The 26,289-nt window shown below is 43.5% G+C and overlaps 2 protein-coding genes and 1 pseudogene across 4 annotated transcripts in view; 1 reads left to right on the forward strand and 2 right to left on the reverse strand.

Moving 5' to 3' along the window:
- Nucleotides 1-26,289, forward strand: part of NIPSNAP1 (nipsnap homolog 1) — a 173,113-nt gene that overhangs the window by 91,289 nt on the left and 55,535 nt on the right. The gene's annotated exons all lie outside the window — the stretch shown is intronic.
- NF2 (NF2, moesin-ezrin-radixin like (MERLIN) tumor suppressor) overlaps nucleotides 1-26,289 on the reverse strand; it is a 100,030-nt gene that overhangs the window by 65,782 nt on the left and 7,959 nt on the right. The gene's annotated exons all lie outside the window — the stretch shown is intronic.
- On the reverse strand, nucleotides 23,876-26,243 carry LOC126963986 (ribulose-phosphate 3-epimerase-like; annotated as a pseudogene).

Genomic DNA, 26,289 nt, shown 5'->3' on the forward strand with positions numbered 1-26,289 from the left:
TCAGTCGTCCTTACAGGAAATGAGAGGAGGATAGTTCAGTCTGGCTGGAGGATAATGCTGTGTTTCCAAAAGGACCAAAACTACCATCTAAAATCAAGAACAAAAAATAATAATAAAATAAAATAAAAATACATAACATCAATTCTTTGTCAGCTAAATCTACCTCTCTCATCTGAACCAAAAAACAGAGAATGTCTGGTGACCATTTTCTCCATTCTCCCAAGTATGGAACACACTAGTACCATTCTAGAAATAAGAAAGAAGTTAAATTGTTACCTAAGATGGATGCCTCAGGACATGAGGGCTTAATCATTCCAGGAACTAGTCTAAAAGGAATATAGATAAGTGATGGTTATCTACCACTGGTATGAATCTCTGCACTGTCACTGTGTGACCTTGGGCAAGTGACTGAACTTCCTTGTGCTTTGCAATGGGGATAATAAACAGAACCCATCTTAGCAGATTGATCAAAGGATTAAGTGCACTGATACATTTAAAAACCCTAAGACAGTGCTTGGCCCATAGCAAATAAATACTCAGTAAGGGGTAGTTATTGTTCATTGTAACTCTGCCTCCTCTCCTTAGATTCTCAAGTGGCACTGTTTAAAGCCTCCCAGCCCAGCTTGACACCTAGGATGATGGATGACAGATCATAAAGGGCACCATCAATTCTCACTGAGCTAACCATACTATCACTCATTTGACAAACCTTATTGAGCATCCACTACGTCCCGGTCATTGTGCTCAAAACAGGAGATAAATGATGAATTGAGGACAAGACACTGTCCCTGTTCATGTCTGACAGGGAAGACAGGTAAATGGATCACAAAAAATGCAACCTGGTAAGTGCTAACAGAACAGGGTGCTGTGGCAACACAACTCAGGCATGGGTCTCCGGGAGTAAGGTCTTTCCTGAGGAGATGCTGTCTGAGCTGTGTCTTGAAAGCCAGGGGGTAGCTGAGCTGTGGTGAAGGGGCTGCCAATAGGGAGGTCACGCCAGCCGGAGGGAACAGCAGGTCTGCCACTTGGGTCCAAGCTGTTGCAAAGTGAAGGAATGTTCTTTGCACTTTTCTAGTATCAGACAAACAGCATAATTATCCTATCTGCAGTACTGAATGTTCAATGCAGTATTGAATATGCAGCTTCAGCCCAGTGCATGTGACAGCTCTGACTCTCCACGCTGATTAGGAACCAGGTTGTTCAGTCACCGATTCGAAGCAGTGATGCATCCTGTAACAATACCTGCGGGGCTCCAAGAACCTAGGACTAGCCGGATGAGTTTCATGTTTATTTTCTGGTTAAAAAATGTCCTTTTTGGATACCTGATGGCACGTAAGGCTTTCAGGTCCTGCACTCATGCCACTTGAGGGCCTTTTTGTTAGGGTTTATCATTTTTCCTCAACAGGTTGCCAAAAGAACAGCTCCTGGTTCTGATTAAATGTTTATTTAACCCCATCGCTTTCCACCCAGCCAAAGTGTTCAAACTACTCTGGATCCACCACAGTTCCCTGCCTCATCTCAGCCTAGAAGAAGAGGGAGGCTAAAAGGCAGATGCTCATTTTGCAGAAGGAAAGAGAGAAGTGGAAAGGTGACTTGCAGTAAGAAGAAAGGCAGAAAGCACAAATGTGGACTCCAATGCCTGGAAGCTCCCTTCCACAGACCTCCTCCTCAAGGTGCCCTTCAGGCAGAGGCTAACGGGAGGAGTCTGGAAGTCCGATGCTTCTCACCTTTGTGGCTGTGCTCACCCATTACTTTAACAGGCTGCAGTGCTATTTCATAGATATATACTTGTGCCTGTATCATAGATAGATGTGTATGAACTTTATAAACAGGACTAAGTGCTGTCAGCTTGCTATTTTTTTGTAGGAGCTGAATTTATGAGCTTTACCCAGAGTGAAGTGCTCGTAATTTATCAACCTAGAATGTTTTAAGTAAATAGCACTAAGCACTTATGTTCCACAGCAGGAACACAACTGGAATGCAGTACTCTTCTGTTATAGGAAGCAACCAGCACCAATAACCTGCAGGACTGATTGAGGTCTATTTACCAGGGAAGCATTAGGAATAACATCTACTGAACAGCCATCTTGCAACTGGCCAGGTTGAGACTCAACCCTAAAACTGCCATTTGTTTTTTGCTTTGACAGCTGCATTTCTCCCTCTGCTTTCTTTGAGACATACAGCCATCAACAATCGAATCCTGGTACCTGCTGATACAACAGTGCGGGGTGAGTAAGAAACCAGACCCATGGGACAGGAAAAGGCCACAGTTTGAAAAGGACAACTTTCTTGAAGAAAGTGAACTGAATTTGGCTACTATATATGAAATGCCTAAGTATTAGAACCTATGGAGAAATGTCGACTTTAAAGAGAAGACTAAAATATGGAAAAAGCTAAAAGAGAAGCAATATTCCATTTCATAGAGGTCTGGTGGGCTAAATTATCAGCCACACAAAGAATGCTGTTTGACTGGCTGTCTCCTCTGCAGAAAATGAAAGAGAACCGACGAACTCAGCATTCACTTAACAGTTTCTTCTAATTAGCCCACAAGCTGCCCTAGCATTTACCATAAAAATTGTCAAAAGGTTAGCTCCCATACAGATAGAGCAACAAAAGGAACGGCACCTCCCCAGGCTCAGGACATGTGCCACATGTCTGCCATTATTTCAGAAACAGAAAACAAAGGATGATGTGATTTCCCCTCTCAATGTTTATCCATAACTGACTTCTGCAGTCATAGGTGGCCTAAGAGAACAGGTTTATAGGAGACTTGAGAATTTCAGATGCTAATGTACCAGATCCAAACCTGAATACAACTTTTGTCCGTTTTGAAAAATAGATGCCAGGCCGGGCACGGTGGCTCACACCTGTAATCCCAGCACTTTGGAAGGCCAAAGTGGGCGGATCACAAGGTCAGGAGATGGAGACCACGTTGAAACCCCATCTCTACTAAAAATACAAAAAATGAGCCAGGCGTTGTGGCGGGTGCCTGTAGTCCCAGCTAGTCGGGAGGCTGAGGCAGGAGAATGGCGTGAACCCGGGAGGCAGACCTTGCAGTGAGCTGAGATTGCACCACTGCACTCCAGCCTGGGGGACACAGCAAGACTCTATCTCAAAAAAAAAAAAAAAAAAAAAAATAGATGCCAAATACCTCAATTTACAAGAAAAACACAATGGAAAGTAATAAAAGTAATTTTGCTGTGCAGTAAGTGAATAATAAATTCCATTAAAATCTATTCTGATTAAGCGAAGAAGATACAAAACTGCAGTAACATACATCTAACACTGATACTCTCAATTCAGGGTATGGTATCACCACACAACAAAAGCTGTTCTTGTGTCTCATGATTAAACCGCAAAACCACCATGCCATTTCCTTTCATAATTAAAGGATATACCACACCTCAACCATTATTCTCAACATGAGGGAAAAAGAGATCCTCCAAATAGAAATAGATCATAGGTCAACACCTGTGAAAAGAAGTGCAGGGAAAAAAAATAGATCATAGCAAAAAGAGAGAGGAAGAGAGGGAGACTTTTGTCCTCTGCTCTACCAATCTTGAACCCTACATCCTTCATTTAAATCTGGGCAAGATCTCACATACGTGGAGGCTGGGCGCAGTGGCTCACACCTGTAATCCCAGCACTTTGGGAGGCCAAGGAAGGTGGATCACCTGAGGTCAGGAGTTCGAGACCAGCCTGGCCAACATGGTGAAACCCCATCTCTACTAAAAATATAAAAATTAGCTGGGCATGGTGGCGCACACTTGTAGTCCCAGCTACTTGGGAAGCTGAGGCAGGAGAAGTTGCTTGAACCTGGGAGGCAAAGGTTGCAGTGAGCCGAGATCACGCCACTGCACTCCAGCTGGGGTGACAGACAAGACTATCTCAAAAAAAAAAAAAAAAAAAGATATCACAAACTTGAAACCTCCTCTTTGCAAAAATCCCAACTCTAATCTCTTGCCCTGTCAGTTTCTGCCATAATCAACTACAGCAAGTAATTTTCTTCTCCCAGTTCTCCAATCATCTCTGTTATTATGCCAAATCTATTTAAATTATTACCTTCAACTCTTCATCAATTGCTTCCTCCCTCCTTCAATCAATTACTCTACCTTATTACAACCCAGCCTATGTCCTCCCACGTCAGCAAACTTATGTGCTTCCACTTATTTGTAACCAGACCTTTCTAAGATCCATCCCTTTGTCTCCCTGCCATCCACACCCCCCAATACCACATACATGAATCACTACGGGCTTTACATGTATTGAAAAATGAGGTACTTGTCTTTCCCCAAGTTTTCTGTCTTTCCTCCAATTCTGCAGATCACAAACTCCTTGAAGGGAAGGGTATACACATACACACACACACACACACACACACACACACACACACAGAGATTAAGTCTCCCAGAACCCTGGCAAGTGCTGCATAATCTGTGGATACTCCATAAATGCTTGATGCTTGTGGTTGGCTGATGATGTTGATGATAATCATGATAACTAGATGAGCCTTCTGAGCAGAACAGTCTTCTAAGTATTGACTGCAATGAAGCAAGAATTTATGACATTCGTTATTAAAAATGTAACTGCATAATTAGGCCTTAAGGTATATATATTTACCCCTTTGATGACACATACTGATTTCCTCTCTCTAAAAATACTTCGGCAAGGAAATCTAAATCTCAAAGAACCAAAGAAGAAAATTTTCCACAGAACAAAGGAGACTAGTAAGATACAAATCACAGCACCTTGGGAAGTCACAAAATGGAGCTTTTAAACTCTGATAAGTCTTTCAAAACCAAATGAATTACAGTTTTTTAGGGGGAAAAAAGGCCTTATGCTTGCAGTTTCTGGCATCTTTCCCGCTGAAGTGCAGAGCAGTTATGGGAGCGGCAGAAACCCAACAGGGAGGTCTATATCCTAGATTCTCTGCCTCAACCACACACAAGTCTATGACTTGGGTGTACCATGCAGCTCAACCAGGTCTCAGTTTCTTCATTTGTAAATCTCTTATGAGCCATGCAATCACCATATTTTACTATGCTGTAAACAAAGAAGATTCGCTTCAAAGTTGACTGACAGATGACAAGGCAAAAAGAAACAATACAACCATGGTGCTATAAAAGCAATACAGTCCCCACAAAAGCAAACACAACAATCTCCATCTTTGGAATTTAGCTCACAACATGAGAGCAATCATAGCTCTGTCAAACAGCTATAAAACACCCAAACCGGCTTTGCTGGGTAAGTCACTTAACCTCTTTGGGTCTTGGCTTCCATAATCATCAAGTGATCTTTCAGGATTAATACCACTCTCTGAGTCTATGAGCTTGGCATGACTTTGTATAAACCATGCAGCACTTTTTCATTGCTACAATAATTTTCTTTTAATCCTTTAACATCTCATTCTGTATCTTAAAATCATTTTCAGGGATGTAAATGACTTCACCTTTAGTTTATGTGTGGTTTCACATTCTTTTCCCTCATTCAGCGTCTGCTATTATATTCCTTACTCCTAATAATCATGAGTTGACTGTATAATAATGAACTCTCTGATGTAGTAAAATTGGGAATGATAATGCTGCTGAAAAATAGAAGTTTTTATCACCTAGCATGTTATTGATATTCAGTAATTGGCAATAATTACAAATGTGTGATATACTGAGAATAATTTTGCAGAGCACTACAAATAGGAAACAATAGTAAATTCAGCACAAATAAGGCACAAGGTTAAATTTCAAATGCCTAAACATCAGGTAACAACTACCAGACTATGAAACACAACTCCTGACTAAGTATCAACCAACTGATCACTCCTGCCCTGGACAATGTAAAAATTGTGGTTAGTATGTAACAACGCATTCCTTCAAAAAAGCTCCCAGCACAACAGAGCTACAGCATGATCTATTCACGTGAACCAGCTTCTATAGAACCCAGACATTTGCCTGGAAATAAATTTTGAATATTCTGTTTCTAGCTTGACCTTTTGATTAAGTTTCATGGTCACCAATGATAATAAAACTGACTTTAATAACATTAGAAGATATAGGCATGAGTGGGTAGGACTGGTAAAAATATCTGCAGATGGGGCCAGGCGTGGTGGCTCACACCTGTAATCCCAGCACTTTGGGAGGCCGAGGCAGGCGGATCACGAAGTCAAGAGATTGAGACCATCCTGGCCAACATGGTGAAACTCTGTTTCTACTAAAAATACAAAAATTAGCTGGGCGTGGTGGCATGCGCCTGTAGTCCCAGCTACTCGGGAGGTGGAGGCAGGAGAATCACTTGAACCCAGGAGGCAGAGGTTGCCATGAGCTGAGAGGGAGCCACTGTACTCCAGCCTGGTGACAGAGTAAGACCCTGTCTCAAAAAAAAAAAAAAGTCTGCAGATGGATAAGAATTACTGTGGGCTGAACACTAACATATTTATGAGACTGATTTAATCTCAAAATCAATATGATTAAGATAGTAGGAGATGCTCTGTTGGTGAATTTAAAACCACAGATCAGTCGAGATACATTTAGTAATTACTCCGGGCTTCAGTTTTAAGTTTATCTGAATGTCCAACTATTGAAACTATAGAAACAAGGCTAAAACAGGCAAGGTGGAGGGAAAAGCTATAAGCAACATAACTCACTAAGAGAAAGTTTATATGAATTTTTCAAAGCTAGGTTCAAATTTGGCAAAGAAGCAAAAGAGAGAACAGTAGCGAAAGAGTTGGAAGAGAAAAGGCTGTGTCTTTAGAAATGATGCAGTCTGGCACCACCTAGTGGTGCCACAGAGATTCCTGCACTAGGACAAGCGCCTTGAGTCAACACAAGTGACTAAAGATTTCATCAAAATTTCTTTCCCTTAAGTCAGCACTACTTTGGTAATAAATTTTGATGCGCTAAAAATGTCCTAAAACATGTGGATTTAGAATCTAAATTAGACAAAGCACAGACAGGAGGACAGAACACATCATCCTGTAACAAGAATTGAGAAGCCTCATCACCAGCTGGCTAGAAAGATTAGCAGCTCGGAGAAAACTCAATTCTGGGTTTTTAAAACCCAGCACTTTACTTTATGAAATTAAAAATAAACAAGCACCAAAAATGTTCTTTGGACAGGAATGCAAAACTAGCATGAATAATTGGAGAAGTCATCAAAAACAAAGAAAAAAGAAAAATTTCAAAATGACACACTAGGGACAAAAGAATGCAGAACAATTAACTATGGCAGAAATCCGAAAAGAATCCTGCTATCACCGTGGACATCAAGCTAAATAGAGATGTATTACATAGCACGTTACAAAAAAGAAGACGCAGCCAGGTGCAATGGCTCGCGCCTGTAATCCCAACACTTTGGGAGGCCAAGGCGGGCGGATCATGAGGTCAAGAGATCATGACCATCCTGGCCAACATGGTGAAACCCCGTCTCTACTAAAAATACAAAAATTAGCTGGGCGTGGTGGCGCACGCCTGTAGTCCCAGCTACTCGGAAGGCTGAGGCAGGAGAATCGCTCAAATCCGAGAAGCGGAGGTTGCAGTGAGCCAAGATCTCGCCACTGCACTCCACTCGCTCTGGCAACAGAGCGAGATTCTGTCTCAAAAAAATAAAGAAAGAAAGAAAAGAAGATCCTTCAACAAGAATATGGCATAAGGTGAGTTCACTTTATTTGGACTAATAGAGGGTCTACAATTATAAAGGCATGGATAATCTGAATAAGGTTCAAAGAAAATGAAGTCAATGATTAAAGGAGAAAATTCACAGTGCTTCCGGCATGAGACACTTCCTGTTCCCACACTCCCAGCCCATGACAACATAAATAGGTAATATTTCTCAAATGCTTACTACGGGTCAGGCCCTGGACCAAGTGCCTGTAAAGGTCCACCTCATTCATGTCTCAAAACAACCCTGGCCGGGCACGGTTGCTCACACCTGTAATCCCAGCACTTAGGGAGGCCAAGGCAGGAGGATCACTTGAGGTTAGGAATTCAAGGCCAGCCTAAGATGGCGAAACTCCATCTCTACTAAAAATACAAAAATCAGCTAGGTGTGGTGGTGCGCTCCTATAACCCCAGCTATTCAGGAGACTGAGGCATGAGAATCGCTTGAACCCAGGAGGCAAAGGTTGCAGTGAGCCGAGATGGTGCCACTGTACTCCAGCCTGGGCGACAGAGGGAGAATCCGTCTCAAAACAAACAAACAAAACAAAAAACCCTATAAAAAAGATACTATTATTCTCATTTTATAGATGCAGCAACTGAGGTTTAAAGAGTTAAGTTCAAGGTCACTTGGGAAGCAGGTAGCAGCAGCAGGGCTTTTCCCAGGCCAATTTACCCCTTCCATCAGGGCTGTAGCTCTTATGCTTTAAGCAATATTCTTCCTGTCCTCTAGCAGATTTTCTCATGCCTATACACTCAAGTCTTGAGACGACTTCCTACCAAAGAAGAAAACATGAAAGGGAGAGGAGCACCGTGAGCCTCTTCTGCCCAGATCACCTAAAAATAAGATGCTAAAGCTGAAGGCCTTTGAAAGTGAGTTCTTCCCCTCATCTTTCAGAAGAACTGAGGCCTGGGGGAAATAAGTGATGTCACACGGTCACATGGTGGAGCTCTGTCTAGAAGCCTGGTGTTCAGACATCAGTTTAGGGATCTTGATCGTTTTACACAAGTAACACCCTGATTGCATGCAGGAACTAGACAAGAGAAAGTGCACTGACTTCCTGAGCTCAACTCTGGCCAGGCTTGACCCAAATTCCCTTCTGCCTGGCTGACCTCGGAGACTGAGGACAGGCTTTAGACCTCAGAACCTCCTGAATCTTGAGCCTAGAAGGTCTTCTGCTCATTCTTGGTCACAGAACAGCCTGATCCCTGGATTCACTCAACGCTTACATCTGCCTAGTTTTGTCCCAGCCCCTAGTGAGTCCCACTGCTGTTCAGGTTTCAATGTGATACCTTGCCCAAAGCATTTGCCTTCTAATTGTTTCCAATTTCCAACCTCTCTCTCCCCACCCCAAACCCCAAACATTCCAAATCATTTTGCATGCCAACCATTTTAAATCACACTCCTAGTAAACACTTCAAAGCTCTTCATCGCATCTGATGAATACAAGCCTCTTTAACCTGGGCTTCATGAGCCTCCAATATCTAGCTTGAACCTACCAATTCACACACATCTCTAGCTGGGCACGGTGCCTCTTGCCTGTAGTCCCAGCTACTTGGGAGGCTTAGGCAGGAGGATCACTTGAGCCCAGCAGGTCAAGTCTATAGTGAGCTGTGATAGCACCACTGCACTCCAGTCTGGGTGAGACTCCATTTCAAAAAAAAAAAAGAAAAAAAAAAGGCCAGGCACGGTGGTTCACGCCTTTAATCCCAGCACTTTGGGAGGCCAAGGCGGGCGGATCACAAGGTCAGGATATCGAGACCATCCTGGCCAACATGGTGAAACTTCGTCTCTACTAAAAATACAAAAATTAGCCGAGTGTGGTGGCACACGCCCATAATCCCAGCTACGGGAGGCTGAGGCAAGAGAATTGCTTGAACCTGGGAGGTGGACGTTGCAGTGAGCAGAGATCACGCCACTGCACTCCAGCCTGGGTGACAGAGCGAGACTCCATCTCAAAAAAAAAGAAAAAAGAAAAAAAATACAGGCTCTTCCAAAACTGAACTGTCAGTGAGAGGGAAGCAGATTTTAAAAGTTAAAGAAATAGTGTCGTCTGAACAGATAACTAACTTTTCAAAATCTGTACATGAAAGAGTCTCAGAATAAAGATGTTACCAATTGCTATGTAGGTGGGCATACCAAATGTTATGAGAAGACACCAGGCTGAATACAGGCAGCAGCATTCTGACTATGTTAAAGATGCAACTGGACAATGCTTAACTCTTATAAAATAAGCCTCATTTTAAGCCAAAGGTAAGGAATTCTCATTATATCATGGGCAATTGAAAATGACTCACTTACAGAAAATGTCCACTTGATTCAAAATGACAAACTAGACACTGAGGCAATGTAGTAGGGATCATTAGTCATGTCATTCACCCGGCAAAAATGTAAGCCACTGGCAAGCTTACAAAATGCTTTTGAGATAGTATCATACACCAAATGCAATAAAATAATGCCATAGACAAATAGTTGTTAAGTTGAGGAAGTCCTTCAAAGGATCTATTCTTTTTCCTGTTTACCAAAATACCTAAGTTCTCTCCAGGTTTCTAACCTTTTCTCTCCTACTCCTCTTTTACACTTCCTATTTGGGTAGCATAGGATAGTGGAAAGAGGGCTGGCCTGAAAGACAGATGATCTAGCTTCAAATCTCAGTCCCATCACTTAGAAGCTTTGTGGTGACCTTGGGCACAAAGAGGAGGAAACTCTTGAGCATAGCCTAGAAGGAGAATGAGTGTAGTTCTGCCAGACAACAAGTGAGAATGGCAGTCCAGGCAAAGAGAACAGCCTATGCAAAGGTGTGGCAGAGTGAAGGAGGGACCAGGACAACAGGCCCAGAGCAAGAGGGTACGTGAGGAAGTGGAGGAGAGGCTGAGAAGGTGAGCAAGCTGACGACAGGCACTGAACTTATTTCCTTTTTATTTTTTTAAATTTATTTTATTTATTTATTTATTTATTTTTTGAGACAAGGTCTCATTCTGTCACCCAGGCTGGAGTGCAGTGGTGCAATCAGGAAGCTCATGGCAGCCTCGCCCTCCCAGGTTCATGTGATCCTCCCACCTCAGCCTCCCGAGACGCTAGGACCACAGGTGCACACCACCACAACCGGCTAATTTTTGTACTTTTTGTAGAGACAGGGTTTCGCCGTGTTGCCCAGGCTATTATTTCTTTTAGGTAACAACCATTATATATAGTACTTACCTTGTGTTAGGTACTATTCTAAGTACTTTACCAGAAATTACTCAAATTTAATTGTTGTAACACCATGAGGGAAGAATTAATTACAATCACCATTTTACAGATAGGGAACAGAGGCATGTGAGGGGGTTACAGAGCTTTAAGGTTGCAAAGCTGGTTAGAGGCAGAGCCAGGAATCAAACTCTGAAGTCTATGCTTGTAATCTCTAGGCTATGCTGCCTCAGCAGCCCCAACAAGGAAACTGAAGCTTGAGCTAAGACTTGCTCAACTTACATGAGAGCCTCAATGTGAGGTTCAAAAAAGCAACTGCAGGCTTTACTGGTCAATATTAAGTGAAAGGGTGTGCCCATCTATTCTCCCTAGTCTCTCACTACCTACCTGTCCCTGTCCTATTCTGCCTCTTTCAGTATAGATGGTGGCTTCCCTGAGCCTTTAAGCATGCTCTGTATCCTGTCTGAGCCCCCATTTCCCCACTTAAAGATGAAGCCAATTACAGAACCTAGGTCCAAAGTAGCCCTTGATCACTGCTAGGAGGTGTTCCCTTCCTGGTCCATGTGGGCACCCAGTAAATCACAGAGCTGGGTGTGGTGGCTCACACCTATAATCCTAGCACTTTGGGAGGCTGAGGCAGGAGGATCCCTTGAGCCCAGGAGTTTGAGACCAACCAATGTAGGAAGACCCTTTTTTTTTTGGAGACGGAGTCTCTCCCTGTCATCCAGGCTGGAGTGCAGTGGCTCAATCTTGGGCAACCTCCACCTCAGGCAATTATCCTGCCTCAGCCTCCCAAGTAGCTGGGATTACAGGCACATGCCACTGCCCCCAGCTAATTTTTCTATTTTTAGTAGAGATGGGTTTTTCCCATGTTGGCCAGGCTAGTCTTGAACTCCTGACCTCAGGTATCCACCCGCCTCAGCCTTCCAAAGTGCTGGGATTACAGGAATGAGCCACCACGTCTGGCCGACCCTGTCTCTATTTTTAAAAACAAATACATAAAAGAGACAGAGTCTCACTACAGGCTTCATGCAGTGGTACGAACATAGCTGACTGCAGCCTCCAACTCCTGGGCTCAAGTGATCCTCCTGTCTCAGCCTCCCAATTAGCTACAACTACAGGTGTGCACAACCACGCCTAATTACTATGTTTTTGTTTTTGTTTTTTTTTGAGACAGAGTCTCGCTCTTGTTGCCCAGGCTGGAGTGCAGTGGCATAATCTCGGCTCACTACAACCCTTGTCTCCCAGGTTCAAGCAGTTCTCCTGCCTCAGCCTCCGGAGTAGCTGGGACTACAGGCATAAGCCACCACGCCCAGCTAATTTTCATATTTTTAGTAGAGACAGGGTTTCACCATGTGCCCAGACTGGTCTCGAACTCCTGGCCTCAAGTAATCTGGCCGCCTCAGCCTCCCACCGGGATTACAGGTGTGAGCCACCTTGCCCAGCCTATTTTATAATATCTCTTGAATGAATAAATGAGTCCCTGTTACATCAAATGAGGTAGTGTGTATTTAAAGCATTTAGCATGGTACCCAGCACAAAGTAACAGCTAGTCCCTAGCCCTTTGTCCCACACAAAGACAGAATGGGGTCTAGTGGAGGGCAGCACTAGCCAGCATCTGTCCTCCTTCCTTCTTCACACCCTTTCATCAGCACTCATGCATTCATCACTCACCCCTGCCTGTCCATGTCCTAGACCTCAGTAGTGGCACCCATGCCATCCACAGGCACTGCTTAAAACCCATGGGAGAGGCTGGGCATGATGGCTCATGCCTGTAATCCCAGCACTTTGGGAGGCCGAGTCGGGCAGATCACGAGGTCAGGAGTTCAAGACCAGCCTGACAAACATGGTAAAACCCCGTCTCTACTAAAAATACAAAAATTAGCCTGGCATGATGGCGGGTGCCTGTAATCCCAGCTACTGTGAAGGCTGAGGCAGGAGAATCGCTTGAACCTGGGAGACGGAGGTTGAAGTGAGCTGAGATCACGTCACTGCACTCCAGCCTGGGCGACAGAGCGAGACTCCATCTCAAAAAAAAGAAAAAAACCCATGGGAGAGCACAGCAGTAAAAAGGTAGGTAACAGGCCAGGCATGGTGGCTCATGCCTGTAATCCCAGCACTTTGGGAGTCCAAGGTGGGCGGATCACCTGAGGTGGGGAGTTCAAGACCAGCCTGACCAACATGGAGAAACCCCGTCTTTACTAAAAATACAAAAATTTGCAGGGCGTGGTGGTACATGCCTGTAATCCCAGCTACTCGGGAGGCTGAGGCTGGAGAATCACTTGAACCCAGGAGGCAGAGGTTGTGGTGAGCCAAGATCGTGCCATTGCACTCCAGTCTGGGTAACAAGAGTGAAACTCTGTCTCAAAAAAAAAAAAAAAAGGTAGATAACAGTCTTACTTCTGAAACACAAAAAAGTTTCTTGGTGCACTAATATAGAGTATAGAACTAATACCCTGTACAATTACACTGCCCTCCAGAGTTTACATCCTTGAAGGGGATGGTTTGCCTGGTCCTAGGGAGTCTAGGATTTAAGATTTTACTGAAAATGCCAGAATTGTTCTGTCTTCCCCCTTTGAAAGTTCCTTCCATTATGGACAACTTATGTCTACTTGTATGCTGGAATGATCTGTAATGTTGGTATTTAATCCAATCATAATCCCACTTAGGTATGTGAAAACATTTAGAATGCCAAACAACAGGAGAAGGAGGCTTTGTTTTCAATATGAGATAGTATTAGGATCTCTCACAACTTCCTGTTTGGTTTTTCTTACTGAGATATTGAATTATTAGAGTAAAATTCCAGCCTAGATAAGAAATAACATAGCCGTTTAGCCTCCTGGCAAATTACACTCAGCACCCACTTTCTCAAAATGACAAATAACAAATCTTTCAAGTGGAAAAATCTTCCAAAGCATCCAGCCAATTGTGCAATGCAGCAAGTAGTGCAGGAGATTTTTCCCCCATCTCTGCAGTAAAAAGAAAAAAAGTCTGAACTTAGCATAAGGTAACTTGACTCATATGTTAACTGCCACCGGTTCTGAACTTGAGTCCTTCTTGAAAAGCCACCTACATTTGACTTCAATAAAGTCAATAATTCTACAAGTACTCTCTCTCTCTCCTTTTTTTTCAAAATGCATCTGCCATCTCCTTGCATCAGCACCTTGCTCAGTTAATGGACAACATAAAAAGCAGGCAGGAGAGTAAAACTAATCACTTATCTGAGTCCTATCATCATAGATCAAACTATGATTACTTTCAACAGAATATGTGAACATGGTTTACAAACAGGTTTTTCCACTGGAAATCTGAGGTTCACAGAGGTGTAATGGCTTGATAAATCACAACAGGGCAGTGCCCATGGTAACCAGAGCCTCCTACTTTAGGCCAATTATAGTCCCTTCCTTATCTTCCTTTCTGCCAGTGACTATGCATTCCATGAATCCTTGTAAGAACTCTGCAGGTTCAGCATTATTAGTCCCATTTTACCGATGAGAAAATAAGGTCCAGAGAGCTACATATCTTGTCCAAGGTAGAAGTAGTTTAGCTAGAATTCAAGCCCAGGTCTGTCTTCTTTCGAAGCCCATGCACTTTCTACTAATGCTCTGCTACTCAAAGTGTGGTCCTTGGGCTGGTGGCACAGGCATCATCACCTGAGTTTGTTATTAATACAGAATTCTCAGTTCCATCCCAGAACTACTGAATCAGAACCTACATTTGTCAAAGATTCCCCAGGTCATTTATGTAAAATTAAAGTTTGGCAAGCTTTGTACCATACCATCCAGCCTCTCTGAATGTCACTACTATTATCCTTTTCTATAGATCAGTGGTTCTCAATGTGGTCATGGAGGTTGGGTAGGGAGAAAGAGGAGATTGGAGGGTGTCCTGCTACTCAAAGTGTGGTCCTTGGGCTGGTGGCACAGGCATCATCACCTGAGTTTGTTATTAATACAGAATTCTCAGTTCCATCCCAGAACTACTGAATCAGAACCTACATTTGTCAAAGATTCCCCAGGTCATTTATGTAAAATTAAAGTTTGGCAAGCTTTGTACCATACCATCCAGCCTCTCTGAATGTCACTACTATTATCCTTTTCTATAGATCAGTGGTTCTCAATGTGGTCATGGAGGTTGGGTAGGGAGAAAGAGGAGATTGGAGGGTGTCCTCCCTAACCCAGGGACACCCGACAATGTCTGAAGACATTTTTGGTTATCACAACAACTGGGATGGGGTGGGGAAATGCTACTGGCATCTAGTAGGTAGAGGCCAGAGATCCTGCTAAACATCCTAGAACACACAAGACATACCCCACAACAAAGAATTATCCAGCCAAAATGTCAATTGTGCCAGGGTTGAAAAACCTTGCTCTAGCTGATAATACTGTCCAACATCTTTGGGTCTGGAATCTACTTAATGAAGGAAAAAGAAGAGCTTTTCCTGGCAAAATTATGGCTGAAAAAATGTCATACAAAATCCCTTTCCTGGACAGACATGGTGGTTCACACCTGTAATCCCAGCACTTTGGGAGACCAAGGCGGGCAGATCACCTGAAGTCAGGAGTTCAAGATCAGCCTGGCCAACGTGGTGAAAACCCGTCTCTACTAAAAATACAAAAATTAGCCGGGCACGGTGGCATGCACCTGTAATCCCAGCCACTTGGGAGGCTGAGGCAAAAGAATCACTTGAGCCCGGGTGGCGGAGATTGCAGTGAGATGAGATCGCACCATTACACTCCAACCTGGGTGACAGAGCGAGACTCTGTCTCAAAAAAGACCCCCCCAAAAACTAAAATCCCTTCCCTTACAGGCTAGTCTCTCTTAACCTCTCACAACATCTAACATCTATCAAATAGCAACTTAGCTCAGAGGTCAGCAAACTATGGCCCACAGGACAAATCCAACCCACCACCTATTTTTGTGTGGCCTGAGAGCTAAGAACGATTTTTACTTTTTTTTTTTTTTTTTTTTAGATGGAGTTTTGCTCTTGTTGCCCAGGCTGGAGTGCAATGGCGTTATCTTGGCTCACTGCAACCTCCGCCTTCCGGGTTCAAGTGATTCTCCTGCCTCAGCCTCCCGAGTAGCTGGGATTACAGGTGCATGCCACCATGCCGGGCTAATTTTTGTATTTTCAGTAGAGACGGGGTTTTACATATTGGCCAAGCTGGTCTGAAACTCCTGACCTTGTGATCCATCCAGTTCAGCCTCCCAAAGTGCTGGGATTACATGCATGAGCCACCGTGCCCAGCCTGTTATATTTTTTAATGTTTTTAAATTTTCTTGTGAAAATTATGTGAAATTCAAATTTCTGTGTCGATAAAGTTTTCTTTCAACAGTCATGCCCATTGTTTACATTTTGCCTAAGGTTTTTTTTTTTAAACAGCTTGATATATAATTCATATACCCTAAAATTCACCCATTTAAATTGCACAATTCAGTAGTTTTTAGTATATTCACAGTGTGTACAATCATCACCAGTTTTAGAATATTTTCATCACTTCATAAATAAAATCTTATATATTTCAGCTATCACACCCTCTACCCCATCCACTTTTGCCAGCCCTGAGCAACTACTGATTTACTTTGTCTCTGTAGATATGCCTATTCTAGACTTGCATATGAATGGAATCATATGTGTCCTTTTGTGGCTGGTTTCTTTCACTTAGCATAGCGTTTTCGAGGTCCATCCATGTTGCAGCACGTGCTGGTACTTCATTCTATTTTATTGCCAAATAATTCCATAGTATGGATAGACCACATTTTGTTCATCCATTCATCAGCTGATGTACATTTGAACTGTTTCTACCTCCTGGCTATTATGAATACTACTACTATAAACATTCACATATAAGTTTTTCTTGTAGACTTATGCTTCCATTTCTCTTGAGAAGACATCTGTAAGTTGAATTGCTGGGTCATATGGTTAACTCTGTTTAATTGTTTGAGGAACTGCCACAATGTTTTTCTTTTCATCTTTTTTGAGACTGGGTCTCACTCTGTCACCCAGCCTGGAGTATAGTGCCACAATCACAGCTAACCGCAACCTCAAAATTGTGGGCTCAAGGAATCCTACCACCTTGGCCTCTCAAGTAGCTGTGACTATAGAAGAACGCTACCATACCCAGCTAATTTTCTTCCTTTCTTTTTTTGAGACAGGGCCTCGCTTTGATTACCAGGCTGGCAGCGCAGTGGTGCAGTCATGCCTCACTACAGCCTCTCCTGGGCTCAAGCGATCCTTCCACCTCAACCTCCCAAGTAACTGAGACTACAGGTGCGAGCCACCACACCTGGCTAATTTTTAAATTTTCTGTAAAGAAAGGGTCTTACTTTGTTGCCCAGGCTGCTCTCGAAATTCAGCTTCAAGTGATCCTCCCACCTTGGTCTCCCAAAGTGCAGGGATTACAGGTATGACCCACCATGCCTGGCTAACTAGTTTGCTTTTCAAACTGGCTGCACCATTTTATGTTCTTACCAGCAGTTTAAAAGGGTTCAAATTTCTCCATATTCTTTTGTTTTTTTTTTTCTCCACCCCAGGCTGGAGTGCAGTAGCACAATCTCAGCTCACTGCAACCTCCACCTCCCGAGTTCAAGTGATTCTCATGTCTCAGCCTCCAGAGTAGCCGGGACTACAAGTGCATGCCACCACGGCTAGCTAATTTTTGTATTTTTAGTAGAGATGGGGTTTTGCTATATTGGCCAAGGTAGTCTTGAACCCCTGGCCTCAAGCAATCCACCTGCCTCAGCCTCCCAAAGTGCTAGGATTACAGGCATGAGCCACCACACCCAGTCTAATTTTTGTATTTTTAATATAGACAGGGTTTCACCATGTTGGCCGGACTGGTCTCGAACTCCTGGCCTCAAGTAATCCATCCACCTCAGCATCCTAAAGTGCTCAGATTACTAGAGTGAGCCACCTCACCTGGCCCTTTGATCCATTTTAAGTTTTTTTTTTTTTTGGGGGGGGGGATGGAGACTTGCCCTGTCACCCAGGCTAGAGCGCAATGACATGATCTCAGCTCACTACAACCTCCTGGGTTCAAGTGATTCTCCTGCCTCAGCCTCCCGAGTAGCTGTGATTACAGGTGCCTGCCACCATGCCCAGCTAATTATTATTTATTTTATTTTATTTTATTTTTTTGAGACGGAGTCTCGCTCTGTTACCCAGACCGGAGTGCAGTGCTGTGATCTCAGCTCACTGCAAGCTCCACCTCCTGGATTCATGTCATTCTCCCGCCTCAGCCTCCAAAGTAGCTAGGACTACAGGTGCCCGCCACCATGCCCGGCTATTTTTGTTTTTGTATTTTTAGTAAAGGTGGGGTTTCACTGTCTTAGCCAGGATGGTCTTGATCTCCTGACCTCGTGATCCACCCGCCTTGGCCTTCCAAAGTGCTGGGATTACAGGCGTGAATCACCACGTCCGGCCTAATTTATTTTTAGTAGAGATGGGGTTTCACCATGTTGACCAGGTTCGTCTTGAACTCCTGACTCATGATCCACCCGCCTCAGCCTCCCAAAATGCTGGGATTACAGGCGTGAGCCACCACGCCCAGCCATGAGTTAATTTTTGTGTATGGTGTGAAGTAAGGGTTTAATTTCAATTTTTTTTTGCATGTGGCTATCCAGTTGTCTCAGATCCATTTGTTCAAAGGACTATTCCAGCCACGTGCAGTGGCTCACACCTGTAATCCCAGCACTTTGGGAGGCTGATGCAGGCGGATCATGAGGTCAGGAGTTCAAGACTAGCCTGGCCAACATAGTGAAACCCTGTCTGTACTAAAAATACAAAAATTAGTCGGGCGTTGTGGCAGGTGCCTGTAGTCCAGGTATTCAGGAGGCTGAGGGAGGAAAATCACTTGAACCCAGGAGGTGGAGGTTGCAGTGAGCCAAGATTGCACCACTGCACTCCAGCCTAGATGACAGAGTGAGACTCCATCTCAAAAAAAGAAAGAAAGAAAGAAAGGACTATTCCTTCTCACAGTCTGTGGCATGTAGCAAGAAAAGACAAGACAAGATAAGACAATTCTCCCTCGCTGAATGGTCTTGGCACCCTTGTCAAGAATCAGGTGACCATGAACTCTCAACTCTATTCTACTGGGTTTATTTCTGGACTCTCAATTCTATCCCGCTGATCTATACATTTATCCTTACACCAGTACCACACTGTCTTTTTTTTTTTGAAATGGAGTCTCGCTCTGTCCCCCAGGCTAGAGTGCAGTAGCACGATCTCGACTCTCTGCGATCTCCACCTCCTGGGTTCAAGGGATTCTTGTGCCTCAGTCCTCCCAAGTAGCTTGGACTACAAGGGTGCACCCCCATGCCCAGCTAATTTTTGTATTTTTGGTAGAGACAAGATTTCTCAGCTCACTACAACCTCCTGGGTTCAAGTGACTCTCCTGCCTCCCGAGTAGCTGCGATTACAGGTGTCTGCCACCACGCCCAGCTAATTATTATTTATTTTATTTTATTTTATTTTTTTGAGACAGAGTCTCGCTCTGTTACCCAGAACGGAGTGCAGTGCTGCGATCTCAGCTCATGTTGCCATATTGCCCAGGCTGGTCTCGAACTCCTGACCTCAAGTGATCTGCCCGTCTTGGCCTCTCAAAGTGTTGGGATTATAGGTATGAGCCACTGTGCCTGGTGACATTGTCTTGATTATAGTTGTTTTATAGTATGTCTGGAAATCACAAAGTGTGAGTCTTTCTGCTTGCTTCTTTTTCAAGATTTAGCTAATGTGGGTCCCTTATGATTCCATATGAATTTCTGAATTGACTTGTCAATTTCTTTCTTTTCTTTCTTTTTTTTTTTTTGAGACGGAATTTCGCTCTTGTTGCCCAGGCTGGAGTGCAATGGCGCGTAATCTCGGCTCACCACAAGCTCCGCCTCCCAGGTTCAAGCGATTCTCCTGCCTCAGCCTCCCAAGTAGTTGGGATTACAGGCATGCACCACCACACCTGGCTAATTTTGTACTTTTAGTAGAGACGGGGTTTTTTCATGTTGGCCAGGCTGGTCTCAAGTGATCCGCCTGTCTCGGCCTCCCAAAGTGCTGGGATTACATGCATGAGCCACCACACTTGGCGACTTGTCAATTTCTACAATGAAATGAACTGGGATTCTGACAGGGATTATGTCGAACGTGTAGATCAATCTCCAAAGTACTGCCAACTTGACAATGTTACGTCTTATCCATGAACAAGAGCTATTTTCTACTTATTTATATCTTCCTTCTTTTAAAAATGTTTTATAGGCCAGGCATGGTGGCTCACACTTGTAATCCCAGCACTTTGAAGGGCCAACATGGAAGGATTGCTTGAGGTCAGGTTCAAGACCAGTGTGGGTAACACAGGGAGACTCTGTCTCTACAAGAAATTAAAAAAAAAAAATAGCTAGGGATGATCGTGCATGCCTGTGGTCCAAGCTGCTTGGGAGGCTGACGTAGGAGGATCACTTGAGCCTGGAAGGTCTAGGCTGCACTGAGCTATGATTGCACCACTGCACTTGTTCTCACTTCAGTGCAAGCCCGAGAAAAAACAATCAATTAAATCATTTAAAAGGCCAGGCTGGGCGCATTGGCTCATGCCTGTAATCCCAGCACTTTGGGAGGCTGAGGTGGGTGGATCACCTGAGGTCAGGAGTTGGAGACCGGCCTGGCCAACAAGGGGAAACCCCGTCTATACTAAAAATATAAAAATTAGCCAGGCTTGGTGGTGCACACCTGTAATCCCAGCTACTCAGGAGGCTGAGGCAGGAGAATCTCTTGAACCTAGGACTCAGAGGCTGCAGTGAGCTAAGATCATACCACTATGCTCCAGCCTGGGCAACAGAGCAACACTCCATCTCAAAAAAATTAATTAATTAATTAATTAAGGCAGGCGCGGTGGCTCACGCCTGTAATCCCAGCACTTTGGGAGGCCAAGGCAGGCGGATCACAAAGTCAGGAGATTGAGACCATCCTGGCTAACACGGTGAAACCCTGTCTCTACTAAAAAAAAAAACAAAAAATTAGCTGGGTGTGGTGGCACACACCTGTAGTCCCAGCTACGTGGGAGGCTGAGGCAGGAGAATCGCTTTAACCTGGGAGGCAGAGGTTGCAGTGAGCTGAGATCACACCACTACACTCCAGCCTGGACGACTGAGTGAGACTGTTTCAAAAAAAAATAAAATTAATTTAAAAAACAAAACCAAAAATGTTTTACAGCTTTTAGAGTATAAGTTTTATACTTTCTTTTACACAACTGTCAGAGGATGGAAAAAAAAGATACTTTTCATGTTATAAGTATTTTTATTTTTTAGGTTATAACAAATGGAATTTTCTTAATTTCATTTTCAGGTTGTTCATTCCAAGTGGATACATTTACAACTGACTTTTGCATAATGACCTTGTATCCTACAACATTACTAAGCTAATAATTTATTAGCTCCAATACTTTTTTAGTGGATTCCTCAGGGTCTATATGCAAGATCACGTCATCTGCAAACAGAAATGATCTTACTTGTTCCCTTCCAATATAGATGTCTTTTATTGCATTTTCTTGCCTAATTGCCCTGGCTAGAACCTCCAACACAATGCTGAATAGAAGTGATGAAAGTAGGTATCTTATTCCTAATCTTAAGGATAAGCATACAGTATTTCACTATTTTGTTTGTTTGTTTGTTTGTTTGCTTGTTTTGAGACGGAGTCTTGCTCCGTTGCCCAGCCTGGAGTGTGCAGTGGTGCTATCTCAGCTCACTGCAACCTCTGCCTCCCAGGTTCAAGCAATCCTCCCACGTAAGCCTCCAGAGTAGCTACGATTACAGGTATGCACCACCACATCTGGCTAATTTTTTTTTTTTTTTTTTTTTGTATTTTTAGTGGAGACAGGGTTTCACCATGTTGGCCAGGCTGTTCTTGAACTCCTGACCTCAAGTGATCTGCCCAACTTGGCCTCCCAAAGTGCTAGGATTACAGGCGTGACCCACCGTGCCTGGCCTCAGTCTTTCACTATTATGAAGTTAGCTGTGGGTTTTTCATAACTGCTGTTTATCACGTTGAGGAACTCTTCTTCTCTTCTTAGTTTATTTAGTGTTTTTATCATGAAAAACAGGCTGAATTTTGTCAAATGCTTTTTCTGTGTCTACTGAGATGACAATGTGATTTTTGTTTTTTATTCTATTGATATTATGCATTACATTATTTACATTAATTCATTTTTGGATGTTAAACCAACTTTGCACTCCTAGAATAAATCCTGGTTGTTTATGGTATATAATTCTTTTTATATGTTACTGGATTCAGTTTGCTAGTATTTTTGTTGAGGATTTTTGCTTCCACATTTGTAAGATATATTTGTCTATAGTTTTATTTTCTTGTAATGTCTTTGTCTGGTTTTGGCAACAGGGTAATACCTGTCTCATAAAATTCGTTTATAAGTATTTTCTCCTCTTTTTCATTTTTGAAGAATTTGTGAAGAATGTGAAGAACTGTAGTAATTTTTCTTGAAATGTTTGGTAGAATTCAGTGGTGAAGCTATCAGGACCTCTAGTAGGTAGAGCCTAGGATTTGCTTTTCTTTTCTTTTTTCTTTTTTTTTTTTTTTTTTGAGATAGAATCTTGCTCTGTCACCCAGGCTGGAGTGCAGTGGTGCGATCTCAGCTCACCACAATCTCCAACTCCTGGGTTCAAGTGATTCTCCTGCCTCAGCCTCCTGAATAGCTGGGACTACAGGTGCACACCACTATGCTTGCCTAATTTTTGTATTTTTAGTAGAGACAGGGTTTTACCATATTGGACAGGCCGGTCTTGAATTCCTGACCTCGTGATCTGCCCGCCTCGGCTTCCCAAAGTACTGGGATTACAGGCATGAGCCACTGCGCCCAGCCTCTTTTCTTTTTTTTAAGAGACAGGGTCTTACTCTGTCATCCTGGCTGAAGTACTGTGGCACAATCATAGCTCACTATCTCCTCAACCTCCTAGGATCAAGTGATCCTCACAACTTAACCTCCTGAGTAGCTGGGACTCCAGGCTCATACCACCATGCCTAGCTGATTTCATATATATTATGTATATCTTAGAGTTGGGGTCTCACTATGTTGCCCAGGTTGTTCTCAAGCTCCTGGCCTCAAAGGATCCTCCTGCCTTGACCTCCCAAAGTGCTGAGATTACAGGCAACAGCCACTGTGCCCAGGTCTCTCTAACTATTTATTTATTTTTTAATGGTACACTATCGTACCCAAACTTATATTTTTAAATTCCATTCGACTCATATTACCAAGCATATAAACAAATCACACATAACACAAAATAGTGGGAGGCCGAGACGGGCGGATCACGAGGTCAGGAGATCGAGACCATCCTGGCTAACAAGGTGAAACCCCATCTCAACTAAAAAATACAAAAAATAACTAGCCGGGCGAGGTGGCGGGCGCCTGTAGTCCCAGCTACTCGGGAGGCTGAGGCAGGAGAATGGCGTAAACCCGGGAGGCGGAGCTTGCAGTGAGCTGAGATCCGGCCACTGCATCCCAGCCTGGGCGACAGAGCGAGACTCCCTCTCAAAAAAAAAAAAAAAAAAAAAAAAAAAAAAAAACACAAAATAGAAAAAAACATGAAAACTTCCTTTGCTTTTGGAAAACAGCTGAGAAACAACAAAATTCTTTTCAGAAATACAGAAAAAAATTGTTTTTGTAGTGTAGCTAATATGCCCTCCTTAGACATTAAGACACTTTTCTGTTTGTAACCTTAATGCAGCCATATTTTTACTCTTTTTTTTTTTTTTTTTTTTTTTGAGACTGAGTCTGGCTCTGTCGCCCAGGCTGGAGTGCAGTGGCCGGATCTCAGCTCACTGCAAGCTCCGCCTCCCGGGTTTACGCCATTCTCCCGCCTCAGCCTCCGGAATAGCTGGGACCACAGGCGCCCGCCACTTCGCCCGGCTAGTTTTTTGTATTTTTTAGTAGAGACGGGGTTTCACCGTGTTAGCCAGGATGGTCTCGATCTCCTGACCTTGTGATCCGCCCGTCTCAGCCTCCCAAAGTGCTGGGATTACAGGCTTGAGCCACCGTGCCCGGCTATATTTTTACTCTTTATAAAAATCAAGGCTCTCAATAAAAACAGTATCTCATTCACTAATAAAGTGCTTCACTGAAAATGTAGTCATACACACCAATTTCTAACTTCTTATAATACTCTGTACAATCAATCATAATCACCGAAATGAATAACTGCTCAAAAAAGCAGAATGGCTTCAATTGCATTATGATTTGGTAGTCAATATTTCTGTTTTCCAATAAAAAGGAGATTTCGTAAACAGAAACACTGGGCTCCTTATGGTTTCATCAATCAAGAGAATGTTTCTGAGCAGCTTCTGAGCAAACATTTCTTAACAGGTTGATCACAGATCTGGGGTCTTGCCTCCTCACAATAGCACTGCCAGACACAATCATGTTAGCTCCTGCCTCTGCACACCTATGGACAGCGTCAGGATCTATTCCACCAGCGACCTCTATAACCTAAGATGGGAACTGGATCCTCAACCAGTGAACCTTTGGCATCATATCTTCCATGAATTTATGCCCTCCAAACCCTGGTTCCACTGTCATAACCAAGGCCATATCTAGTTGATTACTCCACGGTGCCAAATACTGAATTGAGGTTCCTGGTTTGATGGCAAGGCCAACCTTCATCCCATTCTCCCAATTGTCTTTAATCAAAGTCCCTGGGTTCTCAGTAGCCTCGAGCTGAAAGATGTACTGATTGGCTCCTCTTATAGTCACTGGCTTTACCCACTGTTCTGGCTTGGACACCATCATGTACATGTTCGTCCATTACATCCAGGTGGAGATAATCGACCCCAGAGTCTAGCATCCAGAAGTACTGGGCCCCTAAATTGGCCAGGTAGTGTTGAGGATGGACGGGCCAATCTTGCAGCCCGATGCCATACACTGGTTCCCAAGAGCAAGTTACTCCACAAGTCCCCTTAATTACTAATTTAATATCTTTACTTGTTATAGGTTTATTCAGATGGTGTCTCTTCTTGGGTCAATCTTGGTGGTTTATGTCTTTCTAGGAGTTTGTCCATTTCATTTCATTGAAGTTATCTAATTACTTGGCATTCAACTGCCATTTTACTTTTTTTTTTTGGTATGTGTTTCACATCTTTTTTTTTTTTTTTTTTTTTTTTTTTCAGGTAGGGGGGATGGAGTCTTGCTCTGTCACCCAGGTTGGAGTGCAGTGGCATGATCTCGGCTCACTGCAAACTCTGCCTCCTGGGTTCAAGTGACCCCCTGCCTCAGCCTCCCAAGTAGCTGGGATTACAGGCATGTGCCACCACGCACAGCTAATTTTTGTATTTTTAGTAGAGACAGGGTTTCACCATGTTGGCCAGGCTAATCTCAAACTCCTGACCTCAGGTGACCTGCCCACCTCAGCCTCCCAAAGTGCTGGGATTAGAGGTGTGAGCCACTGCACCTGACGTATTTCACATTATTTTTATTTCTCTGTTCCTCCTTTACTACTTTCTATTAATTTAAGTGCATATTTTCTAATGAAACATTTAAATTTATTTAACAATTATTTCACTAGTTTTTCAGGCTTTTGTTTTTTAGTGGTTGCTCTGGGATTTACTATGTAATCTCAACATATCAGAATGAGCTTCAGATTGGCTGTGCATGGTGGCTCATGCCCGTAATCCCAGCACTTTGGGAGTCCAAGGCGGGCGGATCACCTGAGTTTAGGAGTTCAAGATCAGCCTAGCCAACATAGTGAAACCCTGTCTCTACTAAAAAAATACAAAAATTAGCCGGGTGTGGTGGCGCATGCCTGTAACCCCAGCTATTCAGAAGGCTGAGGCAGGAGAATCACTTGAACCCAGAAGGCGGAGGTTGCAGTGAACCAAGATCATGGCACTGGACTCCAGCCTGGCCAATAGAGCAAGACTCCGTCTCACAAAAAAAAGAAAGAATCAGCTTCAGGTTTATACTAGCTTAATTCCAGTGATATATAGTCATATTTACATAGGAGTTATTCCTATATAACTCCATTCCTTTTCCCCCTTTCTCATGGCCTTATTGTTATACATACATCTATTACATATCCATCTATTAAACTTACATACCCAATAAAAGATTTTTGTTGTGTTTTGTTTTTTGAGATGGGAGTTTCACTCTTGTTGCCCAGGCTGGAGTGCAATGGTACCATCTTGGCCCACTGCAACGTCTACCTCCCCAGTTCAAGCGATTCTCCTGCCTCAGCCTCCTGAGTAGCTGGGATTACAGGCATGAGTCATCACGCCTAGCTAATTTTGTTATTTTTAGTAGAGACGGGGTTTCTCCATGTTGGTCAGGCTGTTCTCGATCTCCTGACTTCAGGTGATTCACTTGCCTCGGCTTCCCAAAGTGCTGGGATTACAGGTGTAATCCTAGCACGGTCAAAATGTTGTTGTAGGCCGGGCGCGGTGGCTCAAGCCTGTAATCCCAGCACTTTGGGAGG

Source organism: Macaca thibetana, chromosome 10, assembly GCF_024542745.1.
Source record: "Macaca thibetana thibetana isolate TM-01 chromosome 10, ASM2454274v1, whole genome shotgun sequence".
In the NCBI taxonomy this organism is placed as follows: Eukaryota; Metazoa; Chordata; class Mammalia; order Primates; family Cercopithecidae; genus Macaca; species Macaca thibetana.